Consider the following 15,654-nt stretch of genomic DNA (forward strand, 5'->3'; position numbering starts at 1 on the left):
AATATTTCTCAACACTAGATATCAATCAAAGAAAATAAAACAATTTCTCTTGCTGTATGGAGTTATTGTCTACGCCTTTTGGATCCATCTCAATATAAAACTTTCTAGTCACTATCGCATTAAAAAAAAATTAAATTATCCATAGTTGATATAGTTAGAGTATAATAAAAAGAAGCCTATGATGACGATGGTGTACATATAAGGGAGCAGCACATGGCTATTAATTTAAAAATTCTATTTATACATATATTTACATTTATATTCATTATTATACTATCTGATAATTGATTTTTTTTTTTTTGTGATATGATTCAGATTGTCTATTTAATTTAAATTTAACTCGACAAAAAAAAAGATCCTACACAATTTTATTAATTTTCTTATATGCTTCAACTCTTACAAATTTAATTTTACAGAATAATAACGATTGATACAAGTATTAAAAATTCTTGAAATTATCATAATATAAACATAGTAAGTAAAAATATTAAAAATAATAATAGAATTGATCTTCTTCTCTTTCAAATTATAGAGACCCTACTTAAATATTATATTTATTCTCGCAATTCAAATTTTTTTACCATTCGGTGATTATATATCTTTCTCTTTTTTTTTTTTTTTATGTTTCAACACTTACAAATTTAATCTTACAGGGTAATAAGGATTGATTCAAGAATAATTTTTTTTTAAAATTATCATAAAATGAAAATAGTCAAGTAACAATATTTAAAAAAAAAATTGATGGTAGAAGCAGTGGATCACAGCGTCAGAGATAACATATAAATTTAAGGTTTTTTTTTTATTTTTACAAAAGAATTTAAAAAAATCAAAAGTAAACTTAATCATTTTATTTTTCATATTTCCAATTAATTAAAGAGGATTTCGAAAATTTAACAGGTTTATTTTCATAACAGGTTTAATTATAAATAATACCTTTGTAGTTAAAGTCTTAAAGAGTGAAATAATAAATATTAGGTGTTAAGTTAGAGAAAACCAAAAGACTCTTATATGATTAAAACTTTAGAAGTATCATTCTACGATAATTGTGGCTAAAAAGACATATATTTATAGAAATATTATTTTACAAAGTCTAATATACATGTGTAACAGTGTAAGCTTGAGAAGTTCAATTATAATATTTTAAGAAGTAGAATTTCATTTTAGATAGGATAAATTCAAATAAAATAAATTTGTACTTGGTTTTGAAACAATTCAATTAGCTTTTTAAAATATTTTAAATTATTATATTAATTTTTATAATTTTACTAAATTTATAATTAAATTTTTATATTTTTTAAATTAAATTTTACACTATTTTTAGTTTTGTAATTATATTATTTTTTATATCAAAATATTAAAATTAACAGAATATTTTTCTAAAAAAAATATATAATCAATGATCTAATTAGATTTTAATTGTGAGCATTTTTTATTTGCAGAAAAAAATTCTGTTAATTTTTATAATTTTTTATACTCACAAGGACTGAATTACAAAATTAAAAATATAGTGTAAAAATCAAATTAAAAAAATATAGAGATAAAATTAAAAAATATATATATAAATTTAATAAAATTATATTAACTAATAAAATAATTAAACTGTTAAAATATGAATTATGTAATTGTATTATAAATTTGAAATATTAATTTGACTTAAAAAAAGTGAATACCTTTTTTTTGTACCAAAAATAGAAAGACTCGAATTCGCAATTTTTTAGGTGAGTATGGAAAGACTATACCATTTGATCTATAACTCATTAGCGAGTGAATATCTTTTTAGTTCATGTATATTAACAGTATATTATCATTTTTGTTAAGAGATAATATTCAATTTGATTTCTGAATTTGTACATGAGTCTAAATTTAGTTTTTAAAGTTTTAATTATTTTAATTAGGCTTCAAATTTTGTGAATATAATTCATGTTAATTCCTGAAATAATTTTTGACGCACAAACATTAATGGAAGGTATAGATAGTTAGATATTACATTGGACTCTGTAAAATGTCGTTTTTTTTTTTTGCACTTAAATAGTCTAAAAATAGTATGGTAAGTGATATTTATTAAAGTTTTTTTCTCCCAAAACAATTGATACAACTTATTTTTAGACTATTTAAATATCAAAACTAAAATAGCATCATTTTATAAGTTTAAGATGGTATTTGATTGTCTATATCAACATTCCATTAACATTTGTATGCTAATGACTAATGTGAATTACATTTAAAAAATTTAAAAATTAAATAAAAATAATTAAAATTACAAGAATTAATTAAAATTAATGTACAAATTCAAAAATCAAATTGAATATTATCTCTTCTTGTAATAAAAAATTTCCACTATCTCTTTATATTAGAATATTTAATAAATTCGATTTCTATTGTATAAGGATATAGATGTGCTTGTTGAATGTGATTTATTATGAATTGAAGAGAGAGAGAGATTAATTTTACTTTATCGGTATTTTAGTCTTCGGAAAAGCTAATTTTTATAATTTCTAATACAGCAAATAACCTTAATTCTAAAAGGTTATTTTAATCTTTGTAGGATTAATTTTAAAAAATCATTTTAATCTTTTAAAATTAACTAAAAAGGTTTTCAGTCTTTTTAATATTAAATTTAAATTACTAATTGCTAATATAATCAATCAACCTTAGTTAAAGTTTAATTTAAAGGATATATTAATCCTTTAAAAATTAACTAAAAAGTACTTTAGTCTTTTTAAAATTAATCTCCAAAGATTATTTTATTATTTTAAAATTAATTATAGGAAAATTTTAATCATTTTAAAAATTGAAATATACAATTTTTACAATTCCTCTACATGTATACTCTTTAAAATTAATAGTCTTTAATTTTGTTTTGTTAATTAAAAGCTAATTTAAATCTATAATTAATTAATCATAAGTTAATATCTATATTTTTATATGAATATAAAGAATATTTAGGGTATAATAAACAGTATTTTTTAAAATTTTATAGATGTAAGTAAGTAACTGTGAAATGTGAAATGTGTTTGATGTGGCATTTCCATGTGCTGGTAATGGCATCATGTATTAAATTTTCAGCCAATCCTTTTCTATTTTCTTTGAATTTTTCAACCAATCCTTTCCTATTTTTTGCTTCTAACCCAACATTATATTCTTCTCTTGACTTTCTTGTGAAAACCAAAAATCTCCATAACCCCAATCTCAGAGACAAACAAATAAAAACTGAAATAGATATTAGGGCCACTTTCAATAAGGGAGCCCAATGATGCTACTGTGAGTTACAAAAATAAATTTCGTAACTTTGAAGAATTTAAAACTGTGACGTTCACGAACAAAAAAAAAATGTAACTTTGGAAAGCCGCTTATTAAGTTTTGAAGGCAGCAATTTTATCTCTAGTAATAGTTTTATTTTCTTTGATTTTTCTTTCACAGATTTAAAATTTGGATGTTGATTATGATTCAATTTTTTTTAAATTCACTTTTCTTAAAACTGTTAATCTTAGTGGTTATTATATATTTTTATCATTTTCAACTAATGAATTCTATCTCTAAAAGATAGTATAGAATATAATTAACATTTTGTGCCAAATACCTAATGATTAATAGCACATACAATACGAATGACTCGTATTAATATTTACTATAAATTTTATAAATATTAAAATTAAAATAAGAGTTATTCTTTGTATACAAGTCATCTTTTATATAAGTTCTTATAAGTAATTTATATTTAAGTGCACATGTTCTTTTTCTTCTTTTTCTTATACAAGTTCTTCTATTTCATTATCATCGTAATTAATACCACCATCTCCTCCTCCTCCTCTTCCTCCTTTCTATATTTGGAATTTCTTCTCCTCCTTCTCCTCTATCATCAGTTATCTCGTTGTTAAAAATAATGAATAATTCAAGTTTAGATTGTCAATTGAATCAGAACGAAATTGATTATTGTTTTAAATCCAATCAAGTGGTTGAGATGTAGTTCAATTCTAGTTAATTTTTTCATTAGTAGTTTATGATTCTACAGGTGAATAATATTTCATCATTTATAGTTTAAATTAAATGTAATATAAAAATTCTGCATTAGAGGAAACATTTTTCTGTATTTACAGCAAATTTGGTGTAACAAGAAGATATTTGGTATAACACGAAGATATTTAACTGTATTGTTTAAGATTTTTCGGTGTATGTGTGCTAATAAGTTCTGCATGATTCAAAACTCTTCTTCTCTCTCCTCCTCATCTTCTGCTGCTTCTTCTTCTTCATCATCATCGTTATCATCTTTTTTTTTTATTCATTTTTTTCTTATTTTATCTCCTCAAGTTTCTTCTTGTTTTTACTCTTTTAACAAGAATAAAATAAAAAAATCAAACAAAAAAGAAGAAGAAACACATAATGGTACAAAATTACTTGGAAGAGAATGAACTTACATTCATTCAACTAAAAGAAAAAAAAATAAGGAGAAAAAAAGAAGAAAAAAAATTACAGCATTAGAGAAAATATTTTTCTATATTTGCAGCAAATTTGGGTATAATAAAAAGATATTTGAGTGTATTGTTTAAGATTTTTCGGTGTATGTGTGCTGATAAGTTCTGCATAATTCAAAACTCTTCTCCTTCATCATCATCATCTTCTGTTGCTTCTTTTTCTTTTTTTTTTCATCATCATCACCATCTATTTCTTTTTTTTTTCTTATTCATATTTTTCTTTTTATTTTACCTTCTCAAATTTCTTCTTTTTTTACTCTCTTAATAAGAATAAAAACAAAAAAGAAGAAGAAACATATAATGTTGCAAAATTAATTGGAAAATGATGAACTTACACTCATCCAACTAAAAGAAAGAAAGAAATAAGAAAAAAAAGAAGAAGAAAAAAAATGCAGCATTAAAGGAAACATTTTTCTGATTTTGTAGCAAATTTGGGTGTAACACGAAGATATTTGGATGTAATACGAATATATTCGAGTGTATTGTTAGAGAATTTCCGGTGTATGTGTGCTAATAAGTTCTACATAATTCAAAACTCTTCCTCTTCCTCCTTCTCATCTTCTGCTGCTTCTTCTTCTTTATCTTCTTATTTCATATTCTCATCATTCTTCTTGGGAAGAAAAAATCAAGCAAAGAAAAAAAAACATAATGTTGCAAAATCAATAGAAAGAGGAGGAGGAAAAAAATATAGCAACAACAGTAATAAAAAAAACTACGATGAAGATGAAACACGCGAAGAAAAATAAGAAAAAACGCGAAAAAAAGAAGAAGAGGAGAAACACGAGATACAAAAGGAACAACGTAATTTCACGCGTGCGTTATGTAAGGGACTTATATAACTTGTATGCCAAAAAAATTTGTATGTATAATAATATTCGTAAATATATTGTATTGTAATACTTAAAATTAGAGTTGTCCAATTCATCTTACAAAAAAAATTTACCATATTTAGCACAATACCATTTAATAAGATCGTTATTTTGATTCATCGAAAAAAAAAAAGGTGTTAATGATTATAAGATTATCCACGCACGATGATTTTGAGGACTTTTCATATTAAATGAAATTTGGTTAATAACAATAGGTAATTTTGTACATTCCATTGGTAATGTTTGATAATAATTATTACGAAGTATAGGTGAGTATAAAGTATCAAAGTATGTGTGATTAATATTAGTGTGGAAATGGAGATATAGTTTCTTTTTTTGGTATTAGAAATGGAGATATAGTTAATTACTTAACTTCAGACATACGAAAATTAACATTTTTTGGCTAATCATGACGATAGCGAAGATAGATTTTTTTAAAAATAGAATAGGGTTATTAATTTATGTTACTAGTTTCCTTGGTGTAAAGAGTTTGTGAAGTCCGTTGTGGACTCTTACAAACTAACCCAATAGAAAAATATCAAAGCCAAGTCTATATTGGGCCGAACCCGGGTCTGCCATTTTTTTCTATTTGAATAAAATTCTCATCTGAATTTGGGATGGGCCAGTTGCCAATTTGAGAATATTATTTCGGGTATAATGAACCACAATGAAAATTTGAAGCCCTTTCCTTAAGCTCTTGACTCTCGTGGCCACTTATGGTACAGCACTACAGTGAATAGAAGCTTCTCGCAATGGCCATGACAGAGCACTGCATCTCAGTTTGGAAGGGATGATCGCAATCTTTGACGCACCAGATCCATATGGAGTCCTAGCACAGTTGTAGCAGCAGCGTATTGGAGTGGGTATTGGCGGTGGGTGGCTGAGGATACCATTCCAATGATGAAAGATGAAGGTGGAGTAGAAGAAGAGTTTTCTCTGGTTCAGATAATTCAAAATGTGATAGTATTAAGATGGGAACGGGTTGGGTCTTGGTGTGTTTTTTCGGGTCTTATGGACCCAAGTAAAAAAAAAAAAAAACCAAAACTACTACCCAGATTTTATGTTGTATTTTACTTTTTCTGTATTTTATGCCTCTGAATTTGCGTTATTCAAGCCGACATTCTCGCTTCCGCTTCGTCCACCACTGCTCGTGCGGGTCCTTTCCTCTAAGGCGGAACGCTCCCCTACCGATTCATTTTTACATCCCACAGCTTCGGCAGATCGCTTAGCCCCGTTCATCTTCGGCGCAAGAGCGCTCGATCAGTGAGCTATTACGCACTCTTTCAAGGGTGGCTGCTTCTAGGCAAACCTCCTGGCTGTCTCTGCACGTCTTAGATTAGGTAAGAGAGTTGATTGAGAGTAAACGAGATTACGAGAGGGAAGGAACATGTTTTTTTTTTTGTCAGCAAGAGGGAGGGAACATGTTTCGTTTTGCATTTTCTTTGTTGTTGTTGCTGTTGTTCTTCGGTTCGGTTTCCTGGCCTAGAAATTGACCGAAAAAAAAAAAACCAAAAACTTCTCACTTTCACTTAAGGGGAAAGCTTAGCTTAATGGTAGACTAGTTGACTTAGAGATAGTAATTTGAATTTACTTAAAGTGAGTTGGAGCGTTGGTTGACCCAACAGGATCTTGTATTGTGCGTTTTGGTATGGGTTGGGCCTGTCCGACCCATATTGTAATCAAAAGAATACCAAGAGATCATTGGGTTGCTGCTTTCTTTGGTTATGTTATTCAGGAAACAAAATTTATTCACGATGATAAATTAATAACTGATAATGATGCTTTGATTGAAAACAAAAACAAACTAAAAAAGATATTATATTGATATGAATCATATCAATTTTGCAGGATTTTGATCCTCTAAATTTTGAATTTTCACTTTAAAAGATAAAATGTAATCTCTCACCCTTAAATGGTTTTTCTCTCATATTTTTTTTGTTCCCATCTATAAAATAAATGGTAAGAGATAATACTTTACCTTTAGAGTGAAATTCAAACTTTAAAAGATTCAAATCTAATTTTGTACAATGTAACAAGAAAAGATATTATGCACCAAAAATTAATGGAGTCAATCTCTTGCCTTTCAACCAGACACTTTTTTTTTAGCCTTTTAAAGTCTCAATGATCAAGATGAGTATGATGGAAGTTCTTGTTGGCGAACAAAGAATTATAAGAAATCATTATAATTTTTTTAAATAAGTAGATGTAAATAAAAATGTAAAGTGTTAGTTTAACTTTGCATATGATAATATCTTTTTTTATTATACAATGCAAAGTTAAATTAACACTTTGCATTTTTATTTACATCTACTTATTTTTTTAAATATTAAAAAAATTACAATAATTTCTTCGCCAACAAGAACTGTGATCATATTTATCTTGAACATTGAGGCTTTAAAAACCTCAAAGAAAAGTGTTTGGAAGGTAAGAGATTATCTACATTAATTATTGGTGCACCTCTTGTGTTGAATGGCTGTTACATTACCACGTTGAATAATTATTATTAAACATTTGTGCAGTTTGGACGGCAAAAAAGTGCGCACTATCCTTGTCGATTGTATGAGCACCTGGAGGAAAAAAAATATTAGAAACATAAACTAACAAATAATTAAAACAGTCACAAGCTCTAATCAAATTTCAAAATTCATAAAAAAGGTTGAAGGATGGACCTGAGAGTGCCACTAAATCTTTAATATCTAAGACCTCTTCTTAAATGCAAAAATTAGTTGGAGGAGCTTTAACCATAGACCTGAAATAAATTTGTTGTTGTATTATTCCTTCTTCCCAATAGACTTGCCAACTTGGACTAGACCCTTTCTTTTATATTCCTCTCTTCATTCAATAATCGATAAAAATTTTCACAATGTCTCCAACCAATCTACAAAAAAGTCTATCCATTAGGAAGAAGGGATAGTACAACAGCAAACTTCGGATATTCCAGGTCCATCCTTCAAGTTACCTCAACTAATTTTCGCATTTGAGAAGAAGGGCCTAGATATTAAAGATTTAGTGGCACTCTCAAGTCCATCCTTCAACTTTTCTTATGAATTTTGAACTTTGATTTTGGTAATGAGCTTTTGACTGTTTTAATTATTTGTTAGTTTTTGTTTCTAATTTTTTTTCACTTCAGGTGCTCATACAATCGGCCAAGGACAGTGTGCATTTTTTTGCCGTCCAAACTGCACAAATGATGGGTCCCTGGGACAAATCTCACGAACTTGGACCCGATAACCCCTACTGTGTTTGATAATAATAATTCAACGTGATAATGCATCATTTAACAGCAATGAAGTGTTGTTCAACACAAGAGGTGCACCAATAATTAATGTAGGCAATCTCTTATCTTCTAACCAAACACTTTTCTTTGACGTTTTTAAAGGCTTAATGATCAAGATGAGTATGATCGAAGTTCTTGTTGGCGAACAAGGAATTATAAAAAATCATTGTAATTTTTTAAAATTTAAAAAAACTAAGTAAATATAAATAAAAATGCAAAGTGTTAGTTTAACTTTCCATATGATAATATCTTTTTTTTTATTATACTATGCAAAGTTAAACTAACACTTTACATTTTTATTTACATCTACTTAATTTTTTTAAATATTAAGAAAATTACAATAACTTCTTATAATTGCTTGTTCGCCAACAAGAACTTGATCATACTCATCTTGATCATTGAGGCTTTAAAAGCCTCAAAGAAAAGTGTTTGGAAGGCATGAGATTACCTGCATTAATTATTGGTGCACCTCTTGTGTTGAACAGCACTTCATCGCTGTTAAATAGTACATTGCCACGTTGAATAATTACTATCAAACACAGTATGGGTTATCGGGTCCAAGTTCGTGTGATTTGCCACAGGTGGCCTATCATTTGTGCAGTTTCGGCGGCGAAAAAGTGCATACTGTCCTTGACCGATTGTATAAGCAGTTGAAGTGAAATAAAAAAATATTAGAAACATAAACTAACAAATAATTAAAACAGCCACAAGCTCATTACCATAATCAATTTCAAAATTCATATGAAAGGTTGCGGGATGGAGCTGAGAGTGCCACTAAATCTTTAATATCTAGGCCCTTTTTAATTGCGGAAATTAGTTGAAGGAGTTTTAACGAAGAACCTGAAATAAATTTGTTGTTGTACTATCTCTTGTTCCTGATAGACTATTTTGTAGACTGGCTGGAGACGTAAAAAATTTATATCAATTATTGAATGAAGAGAGGAATATAAAAGAAAGGGTCTAGTCCAAGTTGGCAAGTTCTATTGGGAAGAAGGAATAATACAACAAAAAATTTATTTCAGGTTCTTCGTTAAAGCTCCCTCAATTAATTTTCGCATTTGAAAAGAAGGGCCTAAATATTAAAGATTTAGTGGCACTCTCAGGTCCATCCTTCAACCTTTCTTACAAATTTTGAACTTTGATTTTGGTAATGTGCTTTTGACTGTTTTAATTGTTTGTTAGTTTATGTTTCTAATATTTTTTTATTTCACTTCTGGGGCTCATACAATCGGCTAAGGATAGTGTGCACTTTTTCGTCGTCCAAACTGCACAAATGATAGGACACCTGAGACAAATCTCACGAACTTGGACCCAATAACCCCTAATGTGTTTGATAATAATTATTTAACGTGGTAATGCACCATTTAACAGCGATGAAGGGTTGTTCAACACAAGAGGTGCACCAACAATTAATGCAGGCAATCTCTTACCTTCTAACCAAACACTTTCCTTTGAGGCTTTTAAAAGCTTAATGATCAAGATGAGTATGATCGAAGTTCTTGTTAGCAAATAAAAAATTATAAAAGTCATTGTAATTTTTTTAATATTTAAAAAAATTAAGTAAATATAAATAAAAATGCAAAGTGTTAGTTTAACTTTTCATATGATAATATATTTTTTTATTACACTATGCAAAGTTAAACTAACACCTTACATTTTTATTTATATCTACTTAACTTTTTTAAATATTAAGAAAATTACAATGACTTCTTATAATTCCTTGTTCGCCAACAAGAATTTGATCATACTCATCTTGATCATTAATGCTTTAAAAGCCTCAAAGAAAAGTGCTTGGAAGCCAAGAGATTACCTACATTAATTATTGGTGCACCTCTTGTGTTAAACAGCACTTCATCGCTGTTAAATAGTGCATTACCACGTTGAATAATTATTGTCAAACACAGTAGGGGTTATCGGATCCAAGTTCGTGCGATTTATCCCAGGTGGCTCATCATTTGTGCAGTTTGGGCGGCGAAAAAGGACACACTATCCTTGGCCAATTGTATGAGCACTTGGAGTAAAAAATTTTATAAACATAAACTAACAAACAATTAAAACAGCCACAAGCTCATTACTATAATCAATTTCAAACCTCATAAGAAATGTTGAATGATGGAACTGAAAGTACCACTAAATCTTTAATATCTAGACCATTCTTCTTAAATGCGGAAATTAGTTGAAGAACGTGAAATAAATTTGTTGTATTATTCCTTCTTCCCAATAGAACTTGCCAACTTTAACTAGACCCTTTCTTTTATATTTCTCTGTTTATTCAATAATTCATATAAATTTTCACAATGTCTCCAGCCAGTTTACAAAATGGTCTATCCGTTTAGAAAGAATGGATAGTACAACAGCAAACTTCGGATATTCCAATTCTATTATTCAAACTCCCTCAACTAATTTTCGCATTTGAGAAGGGCCTAGATATTAAAGATTTAGTGACACTCTCAGGTGCATTCTTCAACCTTTATTATGAATTTTGAACTTTGATTATGATAATGAGCTTTTGACTATTTTAATTGTTTATTAATTTATGTTTCTAATATTTTTTTTCACTTCAAGTGTTCATACAATTGGCCAAGGACAGTGTGCACTTTTTCGCCGTCCAAATTGCACAAATGATAGGCCACCTGGGGCAAATCTCACGAACTTGGACCCGACTCACGAACTTGGACCCGATAATTCCTAATGTGTTTTGATAATAATTATTCAACGTGGTAATGCACCGTTTAACAGCGATGAAGTCTTGTTTAACACAAGAGGTGCACCAACAATTATTACAGGCAATCTCTTACCTTCATACCAGACACTTTTCTTTGAGGCTTTTAAAGCCTTAATGATCACAATGAGTATGATTGAAGTTCTTGTTGGCGAAAAAAGAATTATAAGAAATAATTGTAATTTTTTTAATATTTAAAAAAAAGGATAAAGTATACTTTTTGTCCCTAAAGTTTAATAAAAGTTTCGAAAATATTCCTAAGTTTTATTTTGTTTCAATTTTGTCCTAAAAGTTTTTGATTTGCATCAAATATACCCTCGACGGCTAAATTTTCAAAAAAATTTAAGACCAATCTAACAATAATGCATGAAAATTATGCTTGATTTGCTTATATTGAGGGTTGTTCTTATAAAACTGTTGTTGAATTGGTCTTAAATTTTTTAAAAAATTAGCCGTCAGGGGTATATTTGATGCAAATCGAAAACTTTTGGGACAAAATTGAAACAAAATAAAACTTAGGGGTATTTTTGAAATTTTTGTAAAACTTTAGGGGCAAAAAATATACTTTACCCTTAAAAAAACTAAGTAAATATAAATAAAAATGCAATGTGTTAGTCTAACTTTGCATATGATAATATCTTTTTTTATTACACTATGTAAAGTTAAACTAATGCTTTGCATTTTTATTTACATCTATTTAACTTTTTTAAATATTAAAAAAATTACAATGACTTCATATAATTTTTTGTTCGCCAACAAAAACTTCAATCATACTCATCTTGATCATTGATGCTTTAAAAGCCTCAAAGAAAAGTGTTTGGAAGGCAAGAGATTACCTGCATTAATTATTGGTGCACCTCTTATGTTAAACAGCATTTCATCGCTGTTAAATAGTGTATTAACACGTTGAAAAATTATTATAAAACTTATCGGATCCAAGTTCGTAAGATTTGCCCCCAGGCGGCCCATCATTTGTGCAGTTTGGACGGCAAAAAAGTGCACACTGTCCTTGGCCGATTATGTGAGCACTTGGAGTGAAAAAAAATATTATAAACATAAACTAACAAATAATTAAAACAGTCACAAGCACATTACCATAAACAATTTCAAACCTCATAAGAAAAGTTAAAGGATGGAAATGAAAGTGCTACTAAATCTTTAATATTTAAGCCCTTCTTCTTAAATGCGAAAATTAATTGAAGGAGCTTTAACGAAGAACGTGAAATAAATTTGTTGTATTATTCATTCTTCCCAATAGAACTTGCCAACTTTGACTAGACCCTTTCTTTTATATTCCTCTCTTCAATCAATAATTGATATAAATTTTTACAATATCTCTGACAGTCTACAAAATAGTTTATCCATTTAGAAGAAGGGATAGTACAACAGCAAACTTCGGATATACCAAGTCCATCCTTCAAACTTCCTCAACTAATTTCCGCATTTGAGAAGAAGGGCCTAGATATTAAAGATTTAGTGGCACTCTCAAGTGCATCCTTCAACCTTTCTTATGAATTTTGAACTTTGATTATGATAATGAGCTTTCGACTGTTTTAATTGTTTGTTAGTTTATGTTTCTAATATTTTTTTTTCACTTCAAGTGTTCATACAATCGGCCAAGGACAGTGTGCACTTTTTTGCCGTCCAAATTGCACAAATGATGGGCCATATCTCACGAACTTGAACCCGATAACCCTACTGTGTTTGATAATAATTATTCAACGTGGTAATGCACCATTTAACAGCGATGAAGTGCTCTTTAACACAAGAGGTGCACCAATAATTAATACAGACAATCTCTTACCATCTAACCAGACACTTTTCTTTAAGGCTTTTAAAGCCCTAATGATCAAGATGATAATGATCGTAGTTCTTGTTGACGAACAAGGAATTATAAGAAATCATTATAATTTTTTTAATATTTAAAAAAACTAAGTAAATATAAATAAAAATGCAAAGTGTTAGTTTAACTTTACATATGATAATATCTTTTTATTATACTATACAAAGTTAAACAAATACTTTGCATTTTTATTTACATCTACATAACTTTTTTAAATATTAAGAAAATTACAATGACTTCTTATAATTCCTTGTTCGCCAACAAGAACTTGATCATATTCATGTTGATCATTGATGCTTTAAAAGCCTCAAAGAAAAGTGTTTGGAAGGCAAGAGATTAATTGCATTAATTATTGGTACACCTCTTGTGTTGAACAGCACTTCATCGCTATTAAATAGTGCATTACCACGTTGAATAATTATTATCAAACACAATATGGGTTTTCTAATCCAAGTTCGTGAGATTTGTCCCAGGTGGCCCATCATTTGTGCAGTTTGGACGGCGAAAAAATGCACACTGTACTTGGCCGATTATATGAACACTTGAAGTAAAAAAAAGATATTATAAACATAAACTAACAAACAATTAAAACAGCCACAAACTCATTACCATAATCAATTTCAAACCTCATAAAAAAGGTTAAAAGATGGAACTGAAAATGCCACTAAATCTTTAATATCTAGGCCATTCTTCTTAAATAAATTTGTTGTTGTATTATTCCTTATTCCCGTTAGAACTTACCAACTTTGACTAGATCCTTTTTTTTATATTCCTCTCTTCGTTCAATAATTGATATAAATTTTCACAGTGTCTCTTGCCAGTCTACAAAATAGTCTATCCGTTTGGAAGAAGGGATAGTACAATAGCTAAAGATTTAGTGGCACTCTCAGGTGCATCTTTCAACCTTTCTTATGAATTTTGAACTTTGATTATGATAATGAGCTTTTGACTGTTTTAATTGTTTGTTAGTTTATGTTTCTAATTTTTTTTCACTTCAAGTGTTCATACAATCGGTCAAGGACAGTGTGCACTTTTTCGCCGTCCAAACTGCACAAATGATGGGCCACTGGAGCAAATCTTACAAACTTGGACCTGATAACCCCTACTGTGTTTGATAATAATTATTCAACGTGATAATGCACCATTTAACAGCGATGAAGTGCTGTTCAACACAAGAGGTGCACCAACAATTAATACAGGCAATCTCTTACCTTCTAACCATACACTTTTCTTTGAGGCTTTTAAAGCCCTAATGATCAAGATGAGTATGATCGAAGTTCTTGTTGACGAACAAAGAATTATAAGAAATTATTATAATTTTTTTAATATTTAAAAAACTAAGTAAATATAAATTAAAATGTAAAGTGTTAGTTTAACTTTGCATATGATAATATCTTTTTATTACACTATACAAAGTTAAACTAATACTTTGCATTTTTATTTACATCTAAAAGTGTCTAGTTAGAAGGCAAGAGATTTCCTGCATTAATTATTGGTGCACCTCTTGTGTTGAACACCACTTCATCGCTGTTAAATAGTGCATTACCACGTTGAATAATTATTATCAAACACATTAGGGGTTTTCGAGTCCAAGTTCGTGAGATTTGTCCAGGTGACCCATCATTTGTGTAGTTTGGACGGCAGAAAAGTATACACTGTCCTTAGCCGATTATACTTGGAGTGAAAAAAAAATATTATAAACATAAACTAACAAACAATTAAAATAACCACAAGCTCATTACCATAATTTTATGTTGGTCAGCAATTTCAGGATAAAGATGAGGCTCTGTCATCGGCTGAGTATTCTGTTTGAGTCTTTGTCGGATCAAATCCGGGTCGTTTTCTCGGAGATTTTGTGGGGTATGAGAATTGGAAAAGCGATTCGAAGTCCTTATATAGCTGAGACCTGTGTAATTCGAACTACTAGATTCGAATTACTTGGTGAAGCGTCCAAATGTGTAATTCGAACTCTCCTAGTTCGAATTATACTCAATTCTAGTTCGAACCATGTAAGTTCGAATTACATTCGTCACGTGTTCCATCATTATTCGAGCTACCTTAGTTCGAATTATGTGTTATTGTAGTTCGAACCAAACTTGTTCGAATTATATAGTAATGTGTTTTGGCTCATTCGTGAAGCAATTTCCAATTTGGCTTATTCATGTAATTTCTTTCCACCCTTAGCTTAATTTTATTTTTTGCCCTTAATTTCATGATAGTAGGTTTTCTGTGTTAGGGGAAGGAGGCACATTATGATTTGGTAAAAATTTCTTAATCCAAAATCCAAATTGAGAAGTTCCTTATGTTTTATTGATTTTATAAATTAAAATGTACAATAAATATTGGTATTATACTATTATTATTTTTAAAATTTATTAATTTAATATTATTTTATGTTAGTTTTTAAATTGATTTTTTTATAAAAAAATTTTAGATATTCAATAAATACATATCGAAATTGTTAATATTCA

The sequence above is a fragment of the Arachis ipaensis genome, chromosome B4 (assembly GCF_059453495.1).
Source record: "Arachis ipaensis isolate K30076 ecotype BB chromosome B4, ASM5945349v1, whole genome shotgun sequence".
NCBI classification, from domain to species: Eukaryota; Viridiplantae; Streptophyta; class Magnoliopsida; order Fabales; family Fabaceae; genus Arachis; species Arachis ipaensis.